This window comes from Maylandia zebra, linkage group LG11 (assembly GCF_041146795.1).
Source record: "Maylandia zebra isolate NMK-2024a linkage group LG11, Mzebra_GT3a, whole genome shotgun sequence".
In the NCBI taxonomy this organism is placed as follows: domain Eukaryota; kingdom Metazoa; phylum Chordata; class Actinopteri; order Cichliformes; family Cichlidae; genus Maylandia; species Maylandia zebra.
This window is the reverse complement of record NC_135177.1, coordinates 5,728,315-5,754,680: the sequence shown is the minus strand read 5'-3', so window position 1 is coordinate 5,754,680 and position 26,366 is coordinate 5,728,315. Positions and strand designations below refer to the sequence as shown.

At 39.7% G+C, this 26,366-nt stretch overlaps 2 long non-coding RNA genes across 2 annotated transcripts in view; one reads left to right on the top strand and one right to left on the bottom strand.

Annotated features, from left to right (window-relative positions):
• The window catches only part of LOC101469113 (uncharacterized), a 25,570-nt gene extending 6,418 nt beyond the window's left edge, over positions 1 to 19,152 (top strand). Inside the window, exons 2-3 of the long non-coding RNA XR_191414.4 lie at positions 5,192 to 5,255; positions 18,798 to 19,152. This is a non-coding gene — a long non-coding RNA (uncharacterized LOC101469113). The remainder of the gene's footprint in view (positions 1 to 5,191; positions 5,256 to 18,797) is intronic.
• Positions 6,308 to 26,366, bottom strand: LOC143421032 (uncharacterized). Its single transcript, XR_013100755.1, has 3 exons — positions 24,342 to 26,366; positions 10,912 to 11,071; positions 6,308 to 8,073 (listed from the first exon to the last, which is right to left on the bottom strand). It is a non-coding gene; the product is annotated as an uncharacterized LOC143421032 (long non-coding RNA).

Below are 26,366 nucleotides of genomic sequence, written 5' to 3'. Positions count from 1 at the left end.
CCCGAGGATACACCTTCCATTTTTCATTGTCTTCCCACGCTTGTCTCGCTCTGTCTGACACACATACATACACACACACACACACACACACAGAAGCACACAAATGCAGTGCATATGTGTGCATCGTACATGGTGGCAGTGGTGGCATTTCCATATCAAAGACTGTCTCCCATCAAAGGAGCTGTAATGGGCGGTAAACTTTCCATAATCATTTGTTGCGGGCTAATATTAGCTCCTGGCTGTGTAGTGGAATGACATCTGAGGCACAGACAGGAAGAGGAAGCATGGCGGGAGGTGGGAGAATTAGAAGGGAGTAGAGGGTGAAAGGTAGAGGGGTCGTGGAGATGAGGCGAGCGTGAATGAGATGAAGGAAAAGGACAGTGGAAAGAAAAGAAACAGAGCACAAAGGCGTCAGGAGGAAGAGGAAAGAGACAGGCAGTGTGGAGTAATTTCACACGCCTGGTTGCTCCCCGCAGACAGCACACCCCCCTCCACTCCAAAATCTCACACACATGCACACACACCCACATACTACATCTCTGCCCCCCACCCCCACTGGCTGGCGGGGTGGGGGTGGGGGGCAGGCATAGCGGCCCTTTGTTTGACATATAGCTGCACACAAAGACATTCAGACCTGAAATAGCAATGGAGAGTACACCCCTCCACACACACAGAGTCAGACACTCTCATCAGGACCACTTCTGATTGGCTCAAACTAAACAACGTGCTGATGCTGGAGGTTGCCTCTATAATCAAACAATGCTTCTGGTTGCATTTCTCTTTCCAAACGTCTGCACTCTTCTTCTCTGACATTATAAAATGCACTAATAATGAAGCTGCTTCCAAGAGAAGCTGCAAGAGACCTTTGTCTCCCCTCAGACAAAAGAGGAGCTATTGACTCTACAGAGCACATCAGCTCGCTCTGAGACCATTCCTGTCCTGAGGTGATGCGAGTCGACTGTCACTGGCATCCTCGCAGAGACCCTACATGAATCATTACACTGACTGTACAGTTCTCAGCGATCAATGTTTTTTTTTTCGTCTTCCAGTTTTGTATTCAGAACTGAAGCCAGAGTGTCTGTTGTGGGAAGGATTTTTTTTAAAGGTTTGATGCATATTGATCGTGAGTAAGAGTAGCATTTTGCCTCCATATGGTGCCTGAACGATGGAGGGGCATTCAGTGATAACCCGGCATGAAAGTGATTGTTGCACCAGCGTGCATGTCTGATGAAATCAGCCATAGGTTGTTGCATTGTCGGGGCACGGGAGCAGAAGTGCTGTAGTAAATGAAATGTTAAAGCTTTACTTACACCTGTTAGTGCTACTGTGCCGCGCACAAGGGGGCGGCTGCATACTGCATACAGACTTTATGAAAGATTAACGCCACCATGACAGAGACGCGGCAGCCATCTTTGTTTACTACCAGCTTTTCTTTTTGTGTATTACACTGAAGAAGAAACAAAGGTTCGGTCTCGAGGGTTGTGGTGGGGCTGATTTTGTGGCAGTAAAAGAACATCCTACTTTTTTTCTGTTTTGTAGTTAAGGCTTCTTTCCATATTTCAGGGGGGATCTTTTCAATGAGATGACAAGCTTTCTGCAGGAATCTGTGCTAAATGGATTTCACACCACACTCCTCGCAACAGGGGATTTATGGCGCTGGCGGGCAAGAGAGCAGTATCTGCCACCAGAATGTCAGCACTTTCCAATCCGCCATTTGAACTGCAAAACACTGTGGGAAAACACTGTACAAGATAGTTCACGGCATCAGCCCCCCTTGGAATCCTTTAAAAAAAAAACACCAAAAAACCAAACTTGAAACATAAAACGCAGCTGGAGTTTCTCCACAATAAAACCAGAATAAAACCCACAGAGGACACGAAGTCTGTGGGTATATACAAAGTGTAAGGCATTTCTGTTTCTAAGAAGTCTTTGTGAACGTGAGGAAGCCCAACCCTGCATTTTTTTTTCAATATGGAAGTTATTACCACAGTGCTTAATCCTGCACACTGTGTGCAGCTACTTAGAGAGAGAGAGAGTTAAAGAGAGAGAGAGAGAGAAAGTGTGTGCATGAAGGGGAGGGGAGAGAGGGGGGAGAAAGAGGTGAGGCTTTAATTCCAGCTGAGGATGGCAGGTATGTTAAAACCAGATAAAACGAGACATTAATTGAGTGACAGAGTTTGCCAGTGGGTTTTATCACAGGATACGTGAGTGAGTGTGTGTGTGTGTGTGTGTGTGTGTGTGTGTGTGTGTGTGTGTGTGTGTGTGTGTGTGTGTGTGCAGGCTTGTGAGAAAAAGAGGATTTATGCTTGTGTGGTCTTACTGAGTCTCTCTTTTTTTGGTTTGCTGGTTTTGGGCCATTCCTAGGAGCCCGGTGTGTAGGCAGGAGGTGTGAGAGCGAGGATGGGTGAACCAGGTGCCGCTTCCTTCCTCAGCGTGTGCAGCTGTCTCAAAAGCCTCTTGATCCCAACAGAAACTTGAAATCAGAGAGCTTTGATAGGCCACTCGGAGGGGAGGCTTTAAAAGATGTGAACGTCCTTGCACGTCATTTCTCTTCAGATGCTGTGGTTTGTGTCGAAACCTTCAGATTCTCACACAGTTCGAATCACCTCCAGGAAAGAGCAAAAGTGACCCTTTTCTCATACACGGACATACGTGAGTCCCGAGTTTGTTAATCAGTGCTCAAAATGTTTTTGCCTTGTGTGAGTGCGTCTCCAGCAGCCTCCGTCTGACGCTTTTAGCGGGGCTTTGAGGACACATTTGCTTTCATTTGAGGAGCAGACCGAGGTAATTTTGACCAGACCCTGGAGCCTCTGTGCTCATCTTTTCTATTCCCATCTCTTTTTTAGGCTGCCCTGATTCCATATCCTGGTTTTTTTGTAGAGGAGGTGAGGGACTATTGTAGCACAAAGTACAGCATTCACTCCGATGGTAACAGAGATACATGTGAACATAACGCACCCCTGAGTGCGCCATATGACGCCTCATTATATTTCACTGACTGATACAGTTCAGGCTTTACAGGAATTAAAGGCTCGGTTTGCCTAAAATACAAACAACACTGTTAGCAAAGTCAGATAAAAGCAACATTATCCACATGGATGCATTAACCTAACCATGGATTTAAGAGTTGTTGATAATTATAAATGGTTTAAACAGCTTCTTGGTTCTTCTTCTTCTTCTTCTTTTTTTTTTTTTTTACAAATACTAATATCAGTTTGTGTGATCAGTCAGATGATCTGCATATGCCTTTGAGCTGACAACGAGCAAAATGGGCCTCATTCATGCATTTGTAAGCCGAATTAATTAAAGCGCAATGTATGGAAGCCTAATAGGTGATTATGTATATGAATGTTATTTGCATAATATATCCAATATATCCATTTTGTTAATGCTGATAATCGATTTTTGTGATTGCAGCCTATTTCCAAACATACACAAGAATAATAGCAAACAGTCACTTTTTAATGTGCTTACAAACAACGATAAACTACATTAATGACTTTTGTTATTTATTGTTATTGTTATAGTTCATTATTATTATTCACCCTGAATGAATAACTCTGTTGCATAGGATTTTGAATGACATAAACAGAATATGCATAAAACACAATAAAGATAAAAAAGAAATAAATCCCTGCATTAGTGGCATCCAGTACAACATGACATGATGTAAGCATGAAAAAGTGAATCGTATTTATCATTTAACATAAGAATTTATATTTTAGTAGCTCCATAATGTAAAGATTATCCACCATACAGTCTTTTCACTTCATAATGTGAAGCTTAAAATTTAAAATTCTATTTAGACGCTTCTTCCTTCCAAGCAACATTTTCAGATTAGTTTGTTGTTAAAAATGAAATATTAATACTTGATAAAATTGTAAATAGTTATGTAATTATTCTATAGCTTTTGCACAGTTATTGTCTTTTTCCACCTCCGTACAGTTCTGAGTAAATTCATTTGCCAAAAAATTGACAAACACATATTAAAGATGAGTTTTACACAGTATAAGTGTATATATAGTAATTACATTTTCTACTGCCATTTTAAGGAAATCATTATTGTGAGTCATTTTGAATGCAATAATCATGCTGTGGAAATTTGATATCATGACAGTCTGCAGCTGCACCCTGTCACAGAAGCAGGTAATCACCTTTCAGATACCTGTTATGAAGAAATCGTGGAAAAATTCAAATTTTTTACACAATATTTTTTATTGTAGGGTCTACCTTACATTATTAAGCACCTTGAGGCGACTGCTGTTGTGATTTTGCGCTGTATAAATAAGGTTGAATTGAATTGAATTGATGATATTTTTTACCATCTTTAATTCCATGTTGTGGTAAATATATTTTAGCCCTTTGTAATCTGCTATGACAGCACAACTTTTGTTATATTAAAAATTATAATAATAATTAATTCAAACAAAAAAAACAACCAGATGAGGTGTATTATTTTGGAACTTTTCAGTGTAATCAAAGTGATGTTTTACCGCTTTTGCAAGACTGGTTTAGAATCTAATGCATACAATAAAATCAACAGAATTGAATAAGAGTACAAAAACATATTTGCAGGGAATTTTGTGATCAAGCTGTTTAATTATTATAGACTCTTAATTAATATGAAGTTATTATATCCTGAGTGCAAAACTGAATCCATCCTTTTGGGGACTGTGTCTTGCTGACACACCCAGCACCACCAATAACTGTCTCATCTCTGAGGAAAAATATTCAGATTCCATTTAGTCTCCTCTCACACTTAAATCAATAACCATCCACTCTGTTACACCCCAACAACCTCTGCCTCCATTGGTCCAAAGACGGCAGTTGCTTTTTCTCTGAGCCAATTGATGCTGATAATCATAGGTATGGAGCTGCAGGCTGTGCGTGTGCATGATTAACGAGACTGCTATCAACACAAAACGGACCTCAGCGCCGCAGCGCTGCTTGGGACAGACATGGTCAACAGGGAGGTGCATGTATATGTACACACAGATGCAAAGCACATGCATCATATGCCTGTGTGCAGTCGCTGACCATGCTTATGTGATTTATTACAGTTAATTAATACAAAGATTCTATATGTGTGAGGAGTCCCAGTCCAGCCTGTTTAACACACACCACTGGCCCTCTATTATTATTCTTAAAGGAAAACAAATTAATTACTCTGACATTTGCTTTCCTCCCACAGGCCGGCCGTCAGCCTTTATTTGGAGAGCAGAAGCTTTTCCACACTACCTGAAATCAGCTGAGAGGTAGGAATTACTGCAAATGAGTCTGTTTACTGCCTGTTTGCTTCAGCCGTGTGAACATGAAGGTCACTTTCATTTGGCTTTGATTGCACTCAGTTGATTGCAATAAATTTATACTTCAAGTTTCTCCTTTTCAGATGTAATAGTTGCAGTGACACCTTGTAACCAAACTCTGTGTGAGAAAAGAAAAAAACAATGCTGTTCCACCCATGTCGGAATTTAATTGCACCTAATCATGGGTCCAAATTGAATAATAATATTTTTATTATATTTTATTTTTATATATATATATATATTTTTTTTTGTATTTTAATTGAATAAAATAAATTACATTTAACAAGTATAGCTCCATAAATCAATGAAAAGCATTTGCTTTTTTGTGGTTTCCACTGGTTACTCTGGTTGGCAGTCAGGTCAAGGTCACACTCTGCATGCCTCCTCTGTATAAAACTGCCTGTTTGTTCAGTCGGGCTGGTTCCACTGCTGATTAGGAGGCCACTGTGGCTGATAGTGTGAGGTGGCAGCAGGACGACTCCTCGTCCTGGAAACTTCCATGATTCAGCTGAAATGCATCAAGGCAGCTATTTTAAAGGCGACTCTAACATTCGGAATTATCCATATTTTTCCAAAGACGATGATACAAAGGCAGTTATTTTAATTAGAGTCTCTTATTTTTATGCTAAGGTCTTATAAATTGTGTTTTATATATATACAAAAAAGACATAGTGACACAGTAACAAAGGACCATTATTTCCTAACATGTCTATAAAAATGAGTGGGTGCTCATTTATTTTCATATATGGATAAACTGTTTTTCAATTACTCTGTGATAAGAAATGTAATTACTAACTAAATGGGTTTTTGGAGAATTTTTTTCATGAATGAATGAAGCAACATATTCATAAAGTTCATCACAGTCAGTAGGAGGTGGTTGGGGTGTATGATGGCCATACTAAGTGCTGACTAATTTATGTCCAGCAAAGCATCTTTAAAGAATAAAGATAAATAATAACCTTGTATTTTTATTATTTTTATTTTTTAAATAATATTTTCTCACATTAAAACAACTTTTTATCGCATGTTCTATTTGTAATGATTCACAGGCACACATATTATAATCTACTTGCTCCAGTGTTTTTGGAGCAAGTCGGTTTTGCCTTGCTCCAAAAGCATTAAACCAGACATCAACTGCCTTACTGCACGCTGACGTCTTTTACTTTTTAGAATTTTGATATATTCTGCTACTTTCACTTGTGGTGGAGTAGTTTATTACTTGTACCTGCTGGCAGACATAAATCCAGTTAAATTCTCTTCTGTCAACACACACTGATGTCTACAGTGACAAAATATGATGAATAGGCTCTGGTTCTTTACACAGTGTGAGCTACATAATGCAGTGTTGGTCAGTTCTAACATGTATACTACGAAAATGGTTTCTGCCAGCCGGCTGAGCTTCACGTCAAGCGCTCCTCTGGCGTAGCTGTGTGTCCGCTGTGACAGACCACTTTCATAAAGTCTGCCTGTCAGTCCATTCAGCAAATCATGCCCCACTGGAACTACTCTCCTTCCTCTAGCTCTGTTTTCTTTCTCTCTCACACACACAGATCCCTGGGGAGTTTGGCAGACATCCTACTCAGTTAACTAGAGGGATAAAGCAAACTGTCTGCACAGCTCTTGAGGAACGCCATAGCAACCTTTTCTCTCCTCCGAATAATCCCACACTTTCACTCTTATCCCTGAAAGTTCTTCCTTTGCTTGAAAAATCGACACTAAACACACAACAAACTTGCTCATAAAGACCAGGAGATAATGCTCTTGTGTCTGAGAATGTTTTAATTAGTTTTGAGTTCTGGGTTGGATTCAATCAGATAATCCTGCCTCTGCTCGTCTGCACCTGCTTCGTGGCTGTGAGTCACTGTATTCAATTTGCATTTGCACTCTTCGAAGCATGGAACAAATTACATAATTGCTTAAATGCTTGAATGTATTTTTTTTCTTTTCCTTTCTCTTTTTTGTTACACAACTGGCACATCCAGCTCCTTGCACGATTAATCATTTTCATCCCTGACTTCATTTTTCTTCCATCATTTTCACATTAGGATTAATATGACAAAAGCTGTCTCCTTCACCTGGCTCAATCAGCTAAGCTATATTTCAGCCTTATTACAGATCTTATCATTTAATGTGGCCTGGAAATGACTCCAGCCACGGTGCAGCCTAAAGGTAGTTACCTCCCATTTTAAATTGCTCTGCGGGAAGGATTATAAAAGTGACACACATTCTGGGATGCTGGGCCTTAGAGTTCACACTGGAGCTAATTAGGGAAAGCAACAATTTAATCTGTGATTCGCTACCACAGGCTCTTGCAGATGACAACTCAATTTGGTGCTCTGTACACAGAGAGGAGAGAACCAGATGTGAACATTTCTCACATGTGTGTGTGACAAGAGTGCTTGTCTTCCATTCCTTTCTATCCCTCCTAACCTTCCCTCACCCTCCCTTTCTTCACCTCTGTCTCATAGCTTCCTTCCTGTCTCTTTCTGTTCCCGTCTTTCTAATTGTGGATGCCAGCTGCTTCAGAGCCTCTGCTGCTGCTGCTGTGGTGCCACGCCTGCGAAGTGTCCAGCCCAGAGTCCCTCTCTCTTTTCTCCCCCTCTCTGCAGCTTCAACACAATAGCTCCCCCATCATGAAATTATCAGTGGCTCCATGGCCTCTCCTTGCGACACCGTGACACACCACTTTGTTGCATTGTGCCTCTTACTTGCAGGCACAGATGGCGGTATAGTTGGTGTTCTCTGTCAGAGTGCTGACACACGGTTCCTAAAAAGGAAAAGAAAAACAGCAGGGAGAGGGATGAGAGTGACAGTAAACACTGGTTAGCGCTGTCCTCTTAAGGCAAAAGGTGGGAGTCCCTCAGGTAGTCCAGCTTCCTCCCACATCCCAAAGACATCCACATTAGGCTAACTGGTGATTCTAAATCAGGATGTGCAGTAAAGTTCTGTACAGCCTACAGACTTTTAAGTGGACGCTAAGACTAGAGCAGTATATAAATACAAAGTCCGGTTCCATTTCCACACCCATAAGATGCTTTAAAATTAATTTCATTAAACAGGATGCAGCAGGGTTTAGATTAAAGGTTGCTGATCCTACCAAAAAGGCACTAATATAGGTGACATGTCAAAACATTAAAGCAGCAAAGCTCAAGAAAAGATAACAACATACCAGATTTTTCCAGTTAAATAAAGCTAATACTGCCGTTTACAGTCAGCTACACCGTAAAAAAAAAATCCTAAAAAAACAGTAACAGCTCAGGCGCCAAAATAATACCATAAAATAACAGAAAATAACTTGCATGAAAATACGGTTATTTTCAGTAATGACAATACAGTTTGTTGCCCTAACTTTACATGGAATTTTGCCTTTTTCAAGTGCTTTTAAACATTAAATTAGGAACAATTTAATGTGATTAAACAATGAAATTACCTATAAACAAGGTCAATGAATGTGGCAATATGAATAATAATACTTAAATGTACAGAAATATACAGTTAACAGTTGGTTTAAATAATAATGGATTGCATTCATATAGCGCTTTATGAGACCCTCAAAGCGCTTTACAATTCCACTTTATAATTCCCCTCTGGCCATCACCAGTAGATAGCAGGTGAAGTGTCTTGCCCAAGGACACAACGACCTAGAGTGTCCAATCCAGGGCTTGAACCGGCAACCTTCTGATTACAAGGCGAACTGCCAACTCTTGAGCCGCGATCGCCCTAAATAATAATAATAAATATATATGTAAACATTTTAGAACACTATATTTATTTAAGTCCACAGTATGCTTATAATTTGCAGAATTTGGAACTGTTTGCATTTCATCTTATATAATTAATTCTGTTGAAGCATATATATTTCACATCTTATTATCCAGTATAATTCCATTTTTATTTTGTTTCCAGTGTTAAAATAGTAAAATATTCCAGGTCTTTTGCATTATCTTAATCTCTTTGTGCTATGCTGCATAGAAACAGCCCTGTTGCTGAGCTATTTTCCTAACTTAAACCAAAATAGTGTCCTCCTCCAGTGTAGCTCTGTAAATTACACTTGAACTGACAGAACAATCAGTATGATATCCACATCAGTTAAATTAATTTTTTTAGAGATGGTAAATGTACTGCGCAACTACAAAATTTAAAACTCAGATAAGATTGCAGGGGTGGGAGTTAAAAAGCTTGTCTTCATCCCACTCCTTTTCGAGCTAAACTTGTTTTTTTTTTTGTGTGTGTGTGTGTGTGTGTAATTGTACATTACAATAACTTTATTATTTGGTTGCTCGAATAAAGACATTCATTCATTCATTAAAAGGCATTAATATAAATATAATGTGGTGTACAAATTTAAAAACTAAAGATTTGACATGTTTTTGTGAGCTCTCTGGCACAAAATGGAAAAAGACATATTTGTTAGTTGGTTTTGGTTCTTTTCTTGGGATTTGTAGGCACAAAGAAAAAAATCTCAGAGTTTTCAGAGTGCTGTGCACATGTACCTACATTTGAGCATGTGTGTTCCTGTAGCATCCTCTAAACCACAGAGACTTTGATAGCAGCCCATGCAGAGCAACAGACACAGACCAATGGCTTTCTCTAATGAGCAGACTGTTGTTGGTCTGCCGTGGGGACCCTGCTTCAGGGCTGGCACACATTGCAAGATTTTATGAACTAATTAAGCACTAAAAGTTGCCTTCTTTGACAAGAAAGTCCAGATTTTTATGCAAAGTCAAAGAAAACTACTGGGGGATGGGAAAACATAGGAAATTTCATTCCTATGTTTCATTTGCATTTGCAGTTCAAGTTTAGACCAGATCTACGAGCACAGAAAGAGACAGTTTGCTGTTGATAGGTGTTAATGAATCTTCCTGAAGCTCTGCCACTGTCCTGATATGACCTGGCGATACTGCCACATTTACTTTGGAGAGAAAATGAAGGGTTAGGTAAGTATTAAAACCAAACAGCTGCTTAAATTTTAGCATGTATAGCTAATTCTGCTCCATAAAACAGCTTTCTTATGTTTAACTGACTGTTTTAAACAAAGCTGACAGGTGGATGCAAACACAAGTTACCCCTCTATGGGGATTCACCTCTTCTAATTCCAGTCACCGCATTAGGTTGTCACGTTTGTCGTGTGAGTGGCAGTTTTGATGGAATTATCAAGAGTGTGTGTTTATGCTTTGTGTAGTCTTTGTGATGCCTTAAGTGCAACATTCAGAGTTTAATTCTTTATGGTTTTAAATGGTCACTTTTTTCTAATTAGTTAAACATAAAGTAATGAAACCTTTCTGACCTTGAAAACTGATTCTGACTCGAGGAAAAACAAATATCAAAAAGTTCAGTTCGTGTTTTTCAGAGCATTTACATTAATGCTCTTTCCAGGTGTTTCCCACATCAATGTTAAGAGCTCCTTTGTGCTGATGATCTGCAGCACTGAAACATAGTTTAAATGAACAGAAAAGACTAGATAAGGATGCTGAAAATGAACCGCCAGGAAACAGACACATCCACTGGGAGAGGCTAAAAAACAATATAAAGTTTTGCTTAATGCCTGGGGGTTTTTTTCCCCAAGAGTCCCTGCAGATACATTTGTGAATAAAAGCTGAATTACCTTCCCCAAATTCTGGAGCATGAATGTTGTAAAATTAGCTGCGATGTCACAAAATCCTGCTTGCAGATCCACGTGTCAAGCTCGGAGTTGAGGTGAGCACAGAGGAATGTTCCCTTCTTCAGCAGATGAAGATGTGGAAACAGCCCTCTGGTGTCAAACTCTACAACATCATAGTGACAAAAACATATTTTTGGTGAGTATCAAAAGGAATTTCCTCTGAGATCAGGCTCTGTCACTACATTTTGAACATGCGGTACCAGTCACTCAGCCCGGGGATTGTTCCAAATTCCTCGATCCTATTAGATGACGCATGTCAGGAAGTCACATTTTGCATTTCCTAAGCTGTAAATGCAGCTCAATCTGTAGATCAGCTACATTTTTCTGTGACTCATGAGAAGACTGCAACTTTAACTGTGCAGCTCCTTTCAAGCAGCAGTGGAGTTCACCTCCACGTTTCCCTCCTCGCTCTGGGAATCTGGAAAGACGTTAGATTGGCAGGTCGGGCTGCTGTCAGTATCTGTCTCCGTCACCTGTCCTGCTCGGCAGCCAGCTGCTCCGCCTGTGATAAGACTGGAGTTTATTCTGAGGCTGAAAATACCGGACTCAGTCTGGCTGCGTGCCGATCGCCTAGCCTCTCTGTCTTCTCACAAACCAGATTACAGATTTCTCACTGTCATTCAGTCGGCCGTGATGAGGGTGAACGAGCTTGTTTGTAAATTCCTTTTGTGTTTTTTTTCTGGTAATTTTTTTGAATTCATAGCTGAGAAACTGTTTTGTTTCTACACTCTCATCCTGTCACTAAAGTTGAATAATGGATTTGATTCACAGTTAAATCTTAAAATAGGAAAACATCTGCTTGAGCAATGAACAGGCCTTTAATGGCGGTACGCTGGAATCAAAAGATTCTGGTTATGCTTTAAACTGACATATTTATAAAAAAGAATGCGACTTAATGAATGACTGGGTTAATGCAGAATTCCTGCTGCTCTCCTCATTTCTCACAAGTGTCAGCTACCTGCAGCTCCTCGTTCTCCTCCTCCTCCTCCTTCTGAAATGAATGATGTTAAATCAATGATGCCAATGTCAGCCACTGCCTGCATGACTGATCTGAATAAAATGGGCAAGGATCCATTAGGAAACAAAAAGCTTGCTTTTATCCAGCAGGCACTCTCTGTTTCTCCTCTCCATCTTCTGTCTTCCCCACACTCTGCTCTGCGTAATGCAGCGTAAGCACAGCTGTCTAAAAGCAGCATGAAGGATAGACGTCTCTTACAGGAGCTGAGGGAAGAAGGAAGGAGGTGGGGAAGGCTTGGACTCTACCTCTTCAAAGACTATCAGAAGTATCACTTGAAGCTCTTTTCTCAACTGAGTGGTACTGGGGTTAGTGAGGGTGCTTTCTGCCTTTGCAGCTAACCTGCAAACTGTTCTGATGGTTGTCAAACCACATCTTAACTAATACATACGAAGGTGTCACAACTCGTTATTAAAGATACACAGTTGTTGTCTCTGTTGTCTTGTGTTTACAGGGGAAAGAGTTAAGCCCAAACCTTTAATAACAACTTTGATGATAACATGAACCTACGCGGTATTTTTAATAACCAAAGCTTTAATTGTCCTATTAGACAATGGGAAATCTTTCCCTAAATTTAAGTTCAGTCAGGACCACCCATCTGTCAAAGGCAGGTTGTTATTTCTATTCTGGGACCCCTGCCCCCATCCTTCCATGGAAAGCATAAGGCAGAGAGTGCAGCAGATAGACCCCAGCACACAACAGGACTGTCCTTAATTATTCTGATTAAGTCAGGTGCAGCAGAAAGGGAGGAGCTGGGTTGCAAAGTGGTATGCAAACACCTGCTGTAGCAGTGGACAGACTGAGGGAGCTTAAATAACACAGCCACTAGGAGATTTATTAGTAGGATGTCAGTCAGTAGTATTGCATTGTGGGCTGGCACTGAACTGCCAGCCTTGCAGAAGAGAGGCACCAAGAGGGTTTTGTCCTGTACTCAGTGCAGTCAGTGACCACCTCAGGCAGACAGCTGAGGCTTGATACAGAGAGAGATACACTGTAAAAAAAATTGTAATATAAAAGTATTTTACTGTGTATTTTACAGTTTTGTACTGTTCTTCTAGAATATCATTAAATTCACATAAATAGACTGTGATTTTACATTTCAAATGTAAATTAACGTAAAATCACTGTAAATGTAATAAAACATAATATTCTTGTTTTTTAAATGTATCAGTCTGTACATATGCATATTTAGATTGTTAAAATAGATTCACAAATGTATCATAATTTCATAAATATTTGTCCGTTATTTGAAAGATTGAACTGTTAAATTCAATGCTATGGAAAAATATATAAAATGATTTGTATAAACGTTTTTTACATCAAATAATAATAATAATTATTGCTATTTAGGGCGAGCGTGGTTCAAGAGTTGGGAGTTCGCCGGTTCGAGCCCCGGCTCGGACACTCTCGGTCGTTGTGTCCTTGGGCAAGACACTTCACCTACCACCTACTGGTGATGGCCAGAGGGGAATTATAAAGTGGAATTGTAAAGCGCTTTGAGGGTCTCATAAAGCGCTATATGAATGCAATCCATTATTATTTAAACCAACTGTTAACTGTATATTTCTGTACATTTAAGTATTATTATTCATATTGCCGCATTCATTGACCTTGTTTATTAGTAATTTCATTGTTTAATCACATTAAATTGTTCCTAATTTAATGTTTAAAAGCACTTGAAAAAGGCAAAATCCCATACAGTTTGTTGCCCTAAATCCCATGTAAAGTTAGGGCAACAAACTGTTTTGTCATTACTGAAAATAACCGTATTTTCATGGGAAAGTTATTTTCTGTTATTATTTTGGCGCATCAGCTGCCGGAATATTACGTTTTTTTAGGATTTTTTTTTTTTTTACGGTGTACGTTGCAATAGGCCTAGGCTGCTGGGGCTTCCCATGATGCACTGAGTGTTTCTTCTTCATTCACTACGTGTCTATACACGTGCAGTTAATCATTAGTTATCAGTAGTCTCTGGCTCTTTTACATAACGTGTCTTTGTCCTGTCCTTCCTCCCATCACCCCCAACAGATCGTGGCAGAAGGCAACCCGTCGTGAGCCTTGTTCTGGTGGCGGTTTCTTCCTGTTTAAGGGGAGTTTTTCCTTCCCACCATTTCCAGGGGTTCTAATTGTTTCATCACTAGAGTTATAGCTCAGATATTTAAGGTCTTAACCTGTCTTAACCAGTAAATTACCTTGGCATTGTTGTCATAAACAGACATTTTTTTAAGACTCCAGTGATTAGCAAATTTTACACCAGGTGGAGGCATAGTGTGCTGCCACAAAAGCCATGATAGAAAAGCTTAATAAATAATGTGAAGAAAAAATATTAGATATATAAAACTAAAGCTGTTTAGATATCTTTACTTTGCATATTAGATATGTAAAGTAAAGAAAACTGTTAAAGAAATGTTCCCATTCTAACCATCAAGCCCCCAGCAAAACGTAATAAGACATGAAAGTCAAAATGATTAAGAAGGTCTGAACATTTAATATTCAAGAATTAAATAAAGCAATGATAAACATATGAGAAGGGAAAAAAAACCCAAAAAAGCAAGCTTGCGCCCAGACAAACGCAGAGCAGGAGATGAAGCATAGCTAAATATGTTTTCACCTGCACAAGTGCCAAGGTAGGTCTCCCCTGCATAATTGGTCTTTCCTTCGTCGGGAGCATGCGCTGGGCTCTCCAAATCACGGACAAACAGTATCCCACATTCTTGATTTTTAGTTCACAAACACTTCTTATAATGACTAACTACTCCTGACATTTTGGAGATGTTAGCTCTTTATACAGCAAAGTTACAGTGGGATACAAATAATATCAGGCTGATCCTGCCATGATTTGTTGCCCCTGTCTAAATCACGGACAAACAGGATCCCACAGCTGTTTATGTTTTTAAACCCATTTTGCACAGAGAGGCATTTTTTGAAAAATGTATTGATAGCAATGTTGAATATTATTTACACAGGAAAAAAACAACTACACGTAAAATAATCACATCGTGACGCCTCTGCCTTTCTAAACGGAGGGACAGTAACTGCGTGTATATGTAAGCGTGTAAAACCTGAAGATAATCAGATTAACAGTAACAGTATTTTGTCTCTATCTGCCATTCTGCAATTCATCTCATGTAAAGAATAACGTGGCGCGCAGCGTGACGTGCAAACAGACACATACCTTTGACGTTGAGTGATGAACCCTGTATTCCTCGTCCACACATAAAAGGAGTTTTAAAAAATCTCAGTTTTCAGTGATTCGAAACGCCGTTTACGTGTGGACGAAACAGCTGCGTTTTCAGAAATACCCGTGTAGGTGTGGACGTAGCGTAAAAGAGTTAGTAGTTTATTTTCTTACTACCTGTAAGTTATTGCAGATTACTTGTATTTGCTTAATTGTTTACTAAATGTTTGAGGTGTGAAATAAACCGCAATGGAGCAAAACATGGTGTGTGTGGTTGGAGGATGTGTTTGTGCGTGAGTGCGTGTGTGTTCTTGTAAAACAAAGGGGGGCCTTGCAAAAAAAGTTTGGGAACCACTGCATTAGAGCAAGTGACCTTTGAGAGGAACCAGAAAAGAGACTGAGTGGCAGCTCTGTTTGCTGCTCTCTTAATGCATCTGTTGTTTCAATTCTTAGCAGATGTCAAAATATTAGAAGTTCCTAATATTACAACGAAGTATTGGTTTAACACTGGATCATACACTACAGGGAAACCTCCACCACCCTCACTTTCTGCCTCTGTACACACACTAACAGCATTGGCACTGAAGTCTCTGCAACTGTACACACACTGATGTGTACGGACAAATACATATGAGCCTTTTCTGACAAAGTGCACTGCGATCCACTTTTTCACAAGCTCTGTGCAGTCGTATGTGTGACTCGGTCCAAATGAACTGGTGATGTAAAGGCTGCTGAGAGAGTTGGGTGGTAAAGCTTAAAATCATTCTGGACAGTCAGAGAAGGAAAGAGTTCTGGAGTCATGCACTTGGATGTTTTAAAGGAAAAGGAAAGATCCTGTGAGCTGTGGTAAAATATGAAAGGTTTTCAGACTTGCTGGAACATAAAACAAAACAGAAATCAATGGAAGCTTTTAAAAAAGTCATTGCCCAAAATCTTCAAACTGAAATGCTAGATCTAAACTGCTTTTCCTCCAATAGCGTTTTGTGACTGAACTGTGACTGAGCTTCCCCCTCTATTTCCACACGCACACACACACAGCGTTCTCCGGCTCCTAATCCCTCAGGCTAGTTTTGATTGTTACTTAAATCTTTGTGTTCCTTCCCTCTGAAAAGACAAAAAAATCCCCCCACATTTTCCACTTCTTTTCCTCCTTCCTCACTCAAGTGTTTCTATCCATTATGCGCAGTGACATTCTTTGTCTGAAGGACACTGGCGTTGAGCCAAGAGGCTTCCGCTGGGCTGGCCGAGGCGTTTAATTGAAACCTTAAAAGAACTTTCTTTTGGCACAAAAGCCCTTATGTGTGCTTTGTCACAATTAGATTGACCAGAAAGGCCAGCAGACCTGATAAAAAGGGATTAGAAAAAATGCTGGGATATTATGTTCAGTGTGACATGGCCGCTTGTGGAAGAATTAGTGCAGGCCTGACCCGTCCTGGATTAGTCAGGCAAAAGGACAAACCTGTGATTAATGGAGTGGTCAGAGGCTACACTTACAACCCAGTTTCACAACACCTCCTGCACACCTCCCATGGTATTGTAAACTGTCCCTCTCGACTGCTGTCCAGCACAGCACCTCAGAACAGCAGGGTGCAAATTCATCCTGTGAGGTCGCCCGCTGTGAGGGTGCAGAGTTTGGCCTAAAGGGGGCGACACAGTCAGGTTGCCAGGAAAATCTGTTACGTCAAACAGCCCAGTGTAGTCAGCCCCAGTCAGCAGGGCCCAAACTGGTGGAGTTAGGTGCCCCCACCCCCAGACCAAAATATGATTTATGCCAACATGGGTGGCCCAGGAAAAGATCAGATTTGACCATCCTCAATAAATCACATTGTTCTATTAGAATTACAATATGGATAAATATACAATATAGATGCAGTGCCCAGGTCTACAGTTACCACACACTGATGGTGACCTAGGCTAATATAATACATTATAATACAACAGCATGTTCTATACTTTGTTATTATTTTGCCACATTATTTTATTATGATTTTTTTTTTACATGCATTACAGTAACAAATTATTACCTTTTAAATATATAACAATTAGAATACAAAAACAGACATTTCTGAACAGCTATAATTATCATAACAAAGTAAACTTGATATTTATTCCTAAACAGAGAAACAAATTTTCTAAACAATGAAACACATAGTATTTGTAAAATTGATATTTGTTTATTTAATGCATGTCCAACACGTAATTAAAGTAATAACCAAAACATTTTTTACAATGACGCTTTGAGCGTGAATTTAAAACTTTGGTACAGTATTTTGTAAAAGTTTATAGTACCAGGAAATGTGGAGGTTTTGATCAGGTCTTAGGTGCCGTAAAGATTTCATTTAGCTCACATCTTGTTATAAATGTTAGTCCGCTCCAGGAATAAAGGCAACCTGTCTGTTAGGACAGCCAGAGGTTTAAATGACAGTATAGGGGGAAACAATGATTTTAAGAATTCACGTTTATGTTAGCACAATAAACTGATACACTTCAGTTAATGTAGCAACAAGACAATCAGAGCACTTTTTAAACAAGAAATTCTCTCAAGTTGACAGATAAAACAAGACACACAGTTTAATTGAGTGAACACCATCATGAGGACAGATACTTCCTTCCACAGTATGAAGCCTCTGGGTCCCTGTCTGTCCCAGAAGGGTTAGATTGGGGTGAAGTGCCTACTTGGGCGAAATATTTTGGGTAACTGCCAAAGTGCCCAAGTGCCGTTTAAGATGGCAAGCATTTGGATTTTTAACAGAGCTCTGTGGGAGAGCTGACTAAAGGCATCCCATTAATAACAGAAATATAAATACTGCACATGACACATCCCAGATCTGACTAGCTGCTGCCATAAATAAGAAGAATCAAGCACACAGTTATAAAAGAGGAACAAAAGAGCCTGGCACAGCATGACAGACTCACCAAACACCCACATTTTAGTGGTCAGGAGTTCAGGTTTTTCCCTTTGATGCCCGAATGGCTGAACTTTGATTAACAGTAATATTTTTATGTTTTGGATTTTGATACCAAAGTATCAGGACACAAATTGGATGGCATTCTTCATATTTCATAGACTGACAAATTCTTTCTAACTCTATTTTGCTCCTGGCTCTTAAACGTCATGACTCTTTAGGACCTGGCCATTGCACAATTGCACAAAGCCTGTACACAATTCTGTTAACAATTCCAACATACAGACATACCAGGAAACTGATTTTCCAAACATGCCCTGTTATACTGAAGCCCTGCATGCAGATCATTTTCCTGTAAACCTACTTTACAGTGACATTACTCCGAGCTTTGGTACACAGCGGGCCGCTTCAAGGTGGATTAAGGCTTGCCACTGTGAAACCAAAGTTATTCTCAGCTCCATCATGGCCCTAACCTCAATTCCAAAGCACTTTAAAAATAGGCAATAAATAGAGCACTGTTACATCCAAGGACCCTGCTTAGCATTTCACTTTGCAGTCACACACTTTTGGCTAAAGATGTGTTTATGTAGCTGAGTCCTGTGTGATGTTTAAGGCTGTCCTTGGGTCACAACCTGCTTATTCAACTTTAATTCTCAAACACTACATTTGCATTGAAAGCTAATCCTCCAACATGAAATTAATGTTCCTGTTTCTGCCTCATTATCTCCAGGTTAAGTCGTGGTGTGTGCAAGCTGCCAGCATCAGATCATCGTCCTCAAAGTGTGGGGGCAAGAAGGAAAGATGTTGGGTGCCCCCCGGTGGAGACTGTTTACTGTGTGCAAAGTGCTCTCCGCTCTCCTTTCAGTGTTTGTTAGTTAATCACCATCTGCTGCTGCTGCAGTTAGTTGTATAGCAAGAGTGGAGAGGAAAGGTGAGTATTCTCAGTCAACCAGCTTCTCATACAAATAAATGGTTTTAATGGCTCCACAGTGTGATGAACAAAAAAGCTTCAAAAATACTGGTTGACAGTTTGACTTGGTCCTGTCACTGAAGATTAGCTTCCATTAGCTACTACAGCACTGATGGGTGGGGAGGGTCAGCTGGTGTTGTGAATCAGGCCGCTGAAGTGTCACGCACGGCTTTTTCACAACACCAGGGTTCCTCCCTACTACTTCCTGCTAGGACACATCCACCACATGTCTCTGCACAATGCTGTACATTAGAATACAGCAAAACACAAAGTGTAAATGTACGAGTTACTAACAAGTTTTTAAGGAATGTCATTTCATTGTTAAACAGTAAATAACTATTAACTTGTGACTTATTACCAATAGTATCGTGTTACCTACCAGCTTTGGAACAGTTTGCTATTATCACTATCATCTACACTGTTGTGCCCTTTTGAAACTGAAAAAAAAAAAAAAAAATACACACACACACACATATATATATATATATATATATATGTGTGTATATTTTCTTGCCATGTTACACACAAAACTATTTAGACTATGGATCGTAATCTACTTTACAACTTTTGGACTTTGCAAAAGTCTTGGGCCACCCTACATTTCATTGCAATTCTAACAAGCTTGAAAGTCAACCCTTGCTTTGAGCACATTTATTCTTCAACACAGCATGAACTCTCTTAGACAAGCTTTCTTGTCATTTGTTGAAGTATTCTTCAGGAATACTTTGATAACTTTAGGCTCATTGAATGACATTACAAGCTCTTCTCTGGATGCTGGCTGTCTTTTGTTCTGCACTCATTCTTTCAACATGATCCCACACTTCAGTGAACAGCAGTGTTGGGTAAGTTACTTTAAATTAGTAACTTAGTTACATTACTAGTTACTTCTATTAAAAGTAACTCAGTTACTTCAAGTTACTCGTTACTTTCAGAGTAACTAGTTACTAGGGAAAGTAACTTTGATTTTACTCAGAATTCTCTTGTTAATGTGTTGCTTCCATAAATGGATACCCATCAAGATTGCCAGTCTTCTAGCTTCCTTACTTGCCACAAGTGCACTGTGCCACCTACCAATAGAAAGGAAAAAATAATGTGCACATTTTCACGAGAGAAATCCCACGCCTGATTCTATCCTAGCCTGCTTTTTACATCCAACACAAAAACTGCAGTCGTGGTGCTTTCGATTGTACTCAGAACTTGGAAATTCTGCCTTCTGAATAGGAAGATGTAGGCAACACCAGACTGAAGATGAGCTGCATACAGGGCTGGACTGGGACAAAAAAATCGTCCCGGGCATTTTGACTAGAGACCGGCCCACTATTATAGGAAAAATCATAAAGCCTTTGAATGAAAATAAACACTGTTGTGACAGTGATGTACACTGTTCTGATGGTATATATGTATCAATCTATCAATTGTTTGTTGTAAGACTCAGATAATTATTTTTTTAAAAGTGAGACATTTTAAATGAGAATAAGAAAGTATTTCCTTGTGCCCCCCTTTCCCTTTTAATGCCCTACATGGACCCCTGGCAACACTTTGCTAGACCCGCCCCTGCACAGTTACCAGCTGTCAGCTACATAGAAAAGGATCCTGGTGTTATTTGTCTCTCAGAAACAGTCCATAACTTCCCTTCAACTCATTCATGTTAACTAAAAGGTAAACCTGTTTCTCCATCACAGCTCTGATGATTCAGTAAGGACATCTCCTGGTTTCATCTTCATGTTTCCCTCTCACCAGATAACCAAACCGATATCATGACCAGCAGCTTTACAGCTGTGGCTCCAGCAAACATCAGCTGATACTAGAAACTAATATTAAATAAATTCTAACAACAGCTGATCAAGCTTAAAAGTGCTGCTGTTGTTTAGCGCGACATCCGCTGGTTTCCTCTTTCTGGCGCAAAGTGGACGATAAATAAACAAGAGGGAAAAGCCGATCAGCTGATCATTGATCAGTTTCATGATTGAAGTAGAAACAGGAGAGGGAGGGTGAGAGGATGAGAGAAGAAGAGGCAGCTGTGCAGCGCAAAGACAGAATAACTCCAGCTTTGTGTCTTTTTCATTGTAGCTGAAGTCCGGGACAAACTGTTCCTTTTCACCTAAATACGTAACACGTAATAATTTCTCTGAATACGGGACGATTCCGTTTTTTACGGGCGGTTGGCAACTCTAATAATTAACCTTATGAACAAAATAAAGTTCAACATCAGTAACATAGCACCACCCAGCTGTATAGAAACTCCGTCATGCTAGCTAGCACGCAGTACGAAAAAGTCAGCACAACGAAAATAAACTCCACCTAAACTTGGTTCATATCTGACCCAGATAGACTTAAGTAAAAAAAGTAAGTAAAATTTATTTATATAGCACATTTCACAGATAAAAATCACAAAGTGCTTTACAGTAAGATCAGACATACAAGTTAAAATTAATTAAATTAGTTAAAAGCCCGTTTGTATAAAAATGTCTTCAGCTGCTTTTTAAAGGAGTCAGTATAGAGTCTAGACAGCGTAAAGACAACGGCAGAGAGTTCCACAGCCTCGGTGCCAGTGCCTGAAAAGCCCGATCCCCACGTGTTTTAAATCTAGTACGTGGGACCACCAGTAGCCTCTGACCTGAAGACCTAAGTGCTCGGGATGAAGCATGAGGTTTCAACAGGTCAGAGATATACTGGGGAGCTTCACCATGCAGAGCTCTAAAAGTTACAACTAAAATTTTTAAATGAACCCTAAAATTTACAGGCAACCAATGAAGAGAAGCCAAAACTGGAGTAATGTGTGACCTCTTGTTTGTACCAGTTAAAAGTCTTGCCGCTGCATTCTGTACAGACTGAAGGCGATCCAGAGCTGATTTGTTAAGACACGTAAAAAGACCGTTACAATAATCCAAACGAGAAGAGATAAAAGCATGAATAATCATCTCAAGTTCTGCCTTTGACACCAGTAGCCTGAGTTTAGAAATGTTTCTTAGATGATAAAAACAGTTCCGGACAAGTTGTTTAGAGTGTTTCTCAAGAGACATCGAACTGTCAAATATAACACCTAAGTTTCTGAGACTCGACTGAAATGAAGGGTCTAAAAAACTGATATGCTGCCTAATTTCTGAGAGCATGTGATCAGGTGCAATAATCAAAGTTTCTGTTTTATCTGCATTTAACTGAAGGAAATTGTCATTTAACCATTGTTTGATTTCTGACAGACAATTATTTAAACAAGACAATTTATACAACTCAGAAGCTTTGAAAGAACAGTACAACTGAATGTCATCAGCATAGATATGAAGAAAGTTATTGAGAAAGAAATGTTATTGTAACATCTGATAATGTGGCCTAGAGGGAGGATATACAGCAAAAAGAGAATAGGACCTAAAACAGATCCTTGAGGTACCCCAGAAGACAGAACTGATGTTTCCGACAGCACATGATTTATACAGACAGTAAAGGATCTCTCAGATAGATATGACATAAACCATTTTAAAACAACGCCAGTAATCCCAAACAAGTCCTTCAGCCTATTTATCATGATGCTGTGATCAACAGTATCAAAAGCAGAGCTGAGATCCAACATAACCAGAACAGTGTACTCTCCAGAGTCTGCTGCCATCAGAATGTCACTAGACACTTTAAGCAAAGCGGTTTCAGTGGAGTGCAATTTGCGGAAACCAGACTGGAAAATGTCCAGAACATTGTTCTTTTCCAAAAAGTTGTTAAGTTGTTCTGCAGCTGTTTTTTCCAAAATCTTTGACACCAATGGAAGTTTTGATATTGGCCTGTAACTGCTTGGAAGAGATGGATCCAAATTTGGTTTCTTTAATATTGGTTCAACAATAGCTTGTTTAAAATAGCTGGGAACTGAGCCAGTATAAAGAGAAGTATTAATTATTTCCAGAATACAGGGGCCAATAGAATCAAACACACTAATGAAAAATGATGGAGGAAGTACATCAAGGTGGCTTGAAGTCAGTTTCATTCGACCAAGCAGAGCACTGATGTCCTGTAAGGTAACAGGAGTAAAAGAGGACCAGGTATCAGAGGTAAGCAACGTGTCAATGTGATACTGAGAGGATGATGGAGAAATATTAGACCTGACAGCAGCGACCTTATTAACAAAATAGTTTAAAAAGTCATTACAGTCAGATTTAGTATAGACTGGTACATGAGGAATATCAGGAGAGACAATGTTTTTAATTGTATCAAACAATACTCTGGGATTTTTCTTTTTTGAAGCTATTAAATTAGCAAAATATTCCATTCTGGCATTTTTTATCATGTTGTTAAGTGAGAAAATTGATTCCTTGAGATGTACCCTATGGACCTCAAGCTTGGAAGCCTTCCATAAACGTTCTAATTTGCGACAATATCTCCTAAAATTTCGAATACTTTCATTTATCCAAGGACAGAAATTTGAAGAATGGACAACATTTAGTTTCAGAGGTGCCACCGTATCTAAAATAGATTTACATTGATTGTTAAAAGACAAAATAAGTGAATCCATATCATTTTGAGCCATGCGAGGGACAAACATGGCAGAAAACCTTCTAGCAGCATCCTGGTTTATAATCCGCCTTTGGATCATCAATTTAGGAGGTGAAGGATCCACGTAAAATGACAAATTAAAGAATATACAACTATGGTCACTCACATGGACATCTTCCACACATACATCATATATATTTAAACCCAGGGAGAAAACAAGATCAAGAGTGTGGCCCTTCGTATGTGTGGGGCCAGAAACATGCTGCTTAAAGTTAAAAGACTCAGTGATAGTGATGAGCTCAGCAGCAGTGTTACAGGAAGCGTCATCAATATGAAGGTTTAAGTCTCCCAATATTACAACCTTCTCCAGTTTAATGATCGATGTCAGAAGGTCGTTAAATTCAGTTAGAAAGACCCCAGCAGGTCCAGGAGGTCGATAGATTAAAATACAATAAAAGGTTTTCAGAGAACCGACCTTCATCATCTGTGACTCAAATGAAGAGAAGAAGTCCGAAGTCACCAGTTTGCATATGAGTCTGTCCTGGTAAACAACAGCAAGTCCTCCACCACGTCCTAAAAGACGCGGAGTTCCAATGACAGAACAGCCAGACGGGCAGATTTCATTCAAGTGGACATAATCCTTATTTTGCTGCCACGTCTCAGTCAGACACATAAAACCTAGAGACTCTTTGATAAAAAGATCATTTAAAATAAATGATTTGTTCGTTATAGAGCGAACGTTAAGCAGGGCGAACCGAATTGATGACGGTTTATCTGCGGAATCTACAGCTGACTGCAGCGGTACTTGAATTAAACACCTGTGCAAACCTGTGGACCTGCCGGGCAGGGCAGCGACTCCAGAGTTGGAAAAAACCTTGATCGATGAGCAGACGTAGCTGTCACCAGCAAAACGGGAAATGGGTGACGGACACAGAGTGAGCAAACTGCTTTCGAGCCATGGGGCTCGGGTCCCAGGCGGCAGCGTAACATCCCCAGCAAACGACAGGAGAGGAACTGGTCGCAGACACCGAGAGTCACCCCACAGCAAAGCGGCTAGCCTCCGGTACCTTCTCCGTTTGCAAACGACAAGTGACGGCAGTGAAAAACTACACTGTCGCCTCCAACGAGCTGTAGCAGCAGCGGCAAAGCCAAACACAGGCGCCATTGCTGTGCGGGTCTCTCCTCTTGCCTCCCTTTTCCTTCATCCACCTGCTGGCCTCCACCACTTGCTAATGTTACTGAATCTGTGGAAGCTCCGCGATAGCCACCACACGAAGTAACGAATAACGAGCCTATCTAAATCCCAGTAACGAGTAACGCGTTCATGGTTTTGGCATAATAACTAGTTACCGTGCTCGTTACCACAATACTAACGTAGTTACTGTAACGCGTTACTTAATAACGCGTTAGTCCCAACACTGGTGAACAGTAGATGGATCACCAGGTGTCAGGTGCATCTCTCAGGTTCTGTATTAGGTCTTTGTTGGATTTGTTCCAGTTATTTAAGGGCATGACTTTCAGAATCAGTTTAACTGTTTCAGCCCTGCCACTTATGTTTTTGTGCTCTGCTTGTCCAGTTTCCTCAGATTTTTACAGGACACACCGCATCTCATGTCAAGCTTTCACCACCTCTGGAAATATTATTTTCTGTCTGTCAAATTGTATTTTATTTGGCATTTTTCATAGTTTTAAATAAAGAAACAGGGTGGGAGGTTCTAATAACAATATGTCTGCGTAAAATAGGTTCATTGCTAAGTTGTCTGTTGTGTGTAGACACAACAATGGTTTTTCACTTGTACCTTTTTAGACAAGTGTCTTAAAAACATTCAAAAAATTCAGAAATCCAAAAATTCAGAAAATGATCCAGTGCAATGTCTGAAGAAAAGCTTTGAGAGACTTTCAGAAAGCCTGGAAAACAAAGAAAGAAAAAAAAAAATTAAAAATAAAAACCAAAAATGGAAGTCTAGCAAATTGAAAGCAAAATATCAGGAAATGAGGGGTGGCTAGAGACTTTTTGTATATATTTTTGTATCTCTTTTTTCTTCTCTAAAATGCTTGTAGGGTTGCTTCATGCAAGACTGTCAGTTTATTCTGAATGTCCTGGTGTAAGTAGTATTGCATAAGAGTGTAAAGAATAAAAGAATGATTTTGAACAAATTCATTTGTTAATTGATCTAAAGTCATTGGGAGTTTCTTTCATTTTCTTCTTTTTTCATTTACTATAATTTCAATTATACTTCAATTTCACATTTAACATTTCTTAGAATAGAGACATGCATGCTCCTCAGCATTTACTTTCATAGCAGTCTTGTATTGTCTTTTCATTTAATTTGTATTGCTACAGTACAGTCATGGCATAAAGAAAGTCAGTTTTAAGAGTTTTCATATCAAGGCACAATAAAAACTCATTTGGTCGCCTATAGACCTCAGTTAACACATTAAATGTTAAAGCTCATGACAGTGCAATTAGAAAAAACTAAACTGACTTGTTAGGAATGGTTTCCAGGATGCTTGTTCTCGCTAAAAATGAAGATCGCAATACAGCTGAGATTTGCAAAGTTACATCTGTTACATCTGCAATTAACAAGATTTCTGGAACACTAATGTTTGGACAGACAAGTGGACGTGGTTGACCATAATGCACAGTGTGGCTACAACCAACCACAACAGTTTTTTTTTTTTTTTTTTGTGTGTGTGTGTGTGTGTTACTGTTCACTGGGATTGGGAACCACTGGACAGTATAAGGCAAGGGTGGGCAATTCCAGGCCCTGCAGGTTTTAGATCTCACCTTGGGTCAACACACCTGAATCACATGATTAGTTTGTTACCAGGCCTCTGGAGAACTTCAGGACA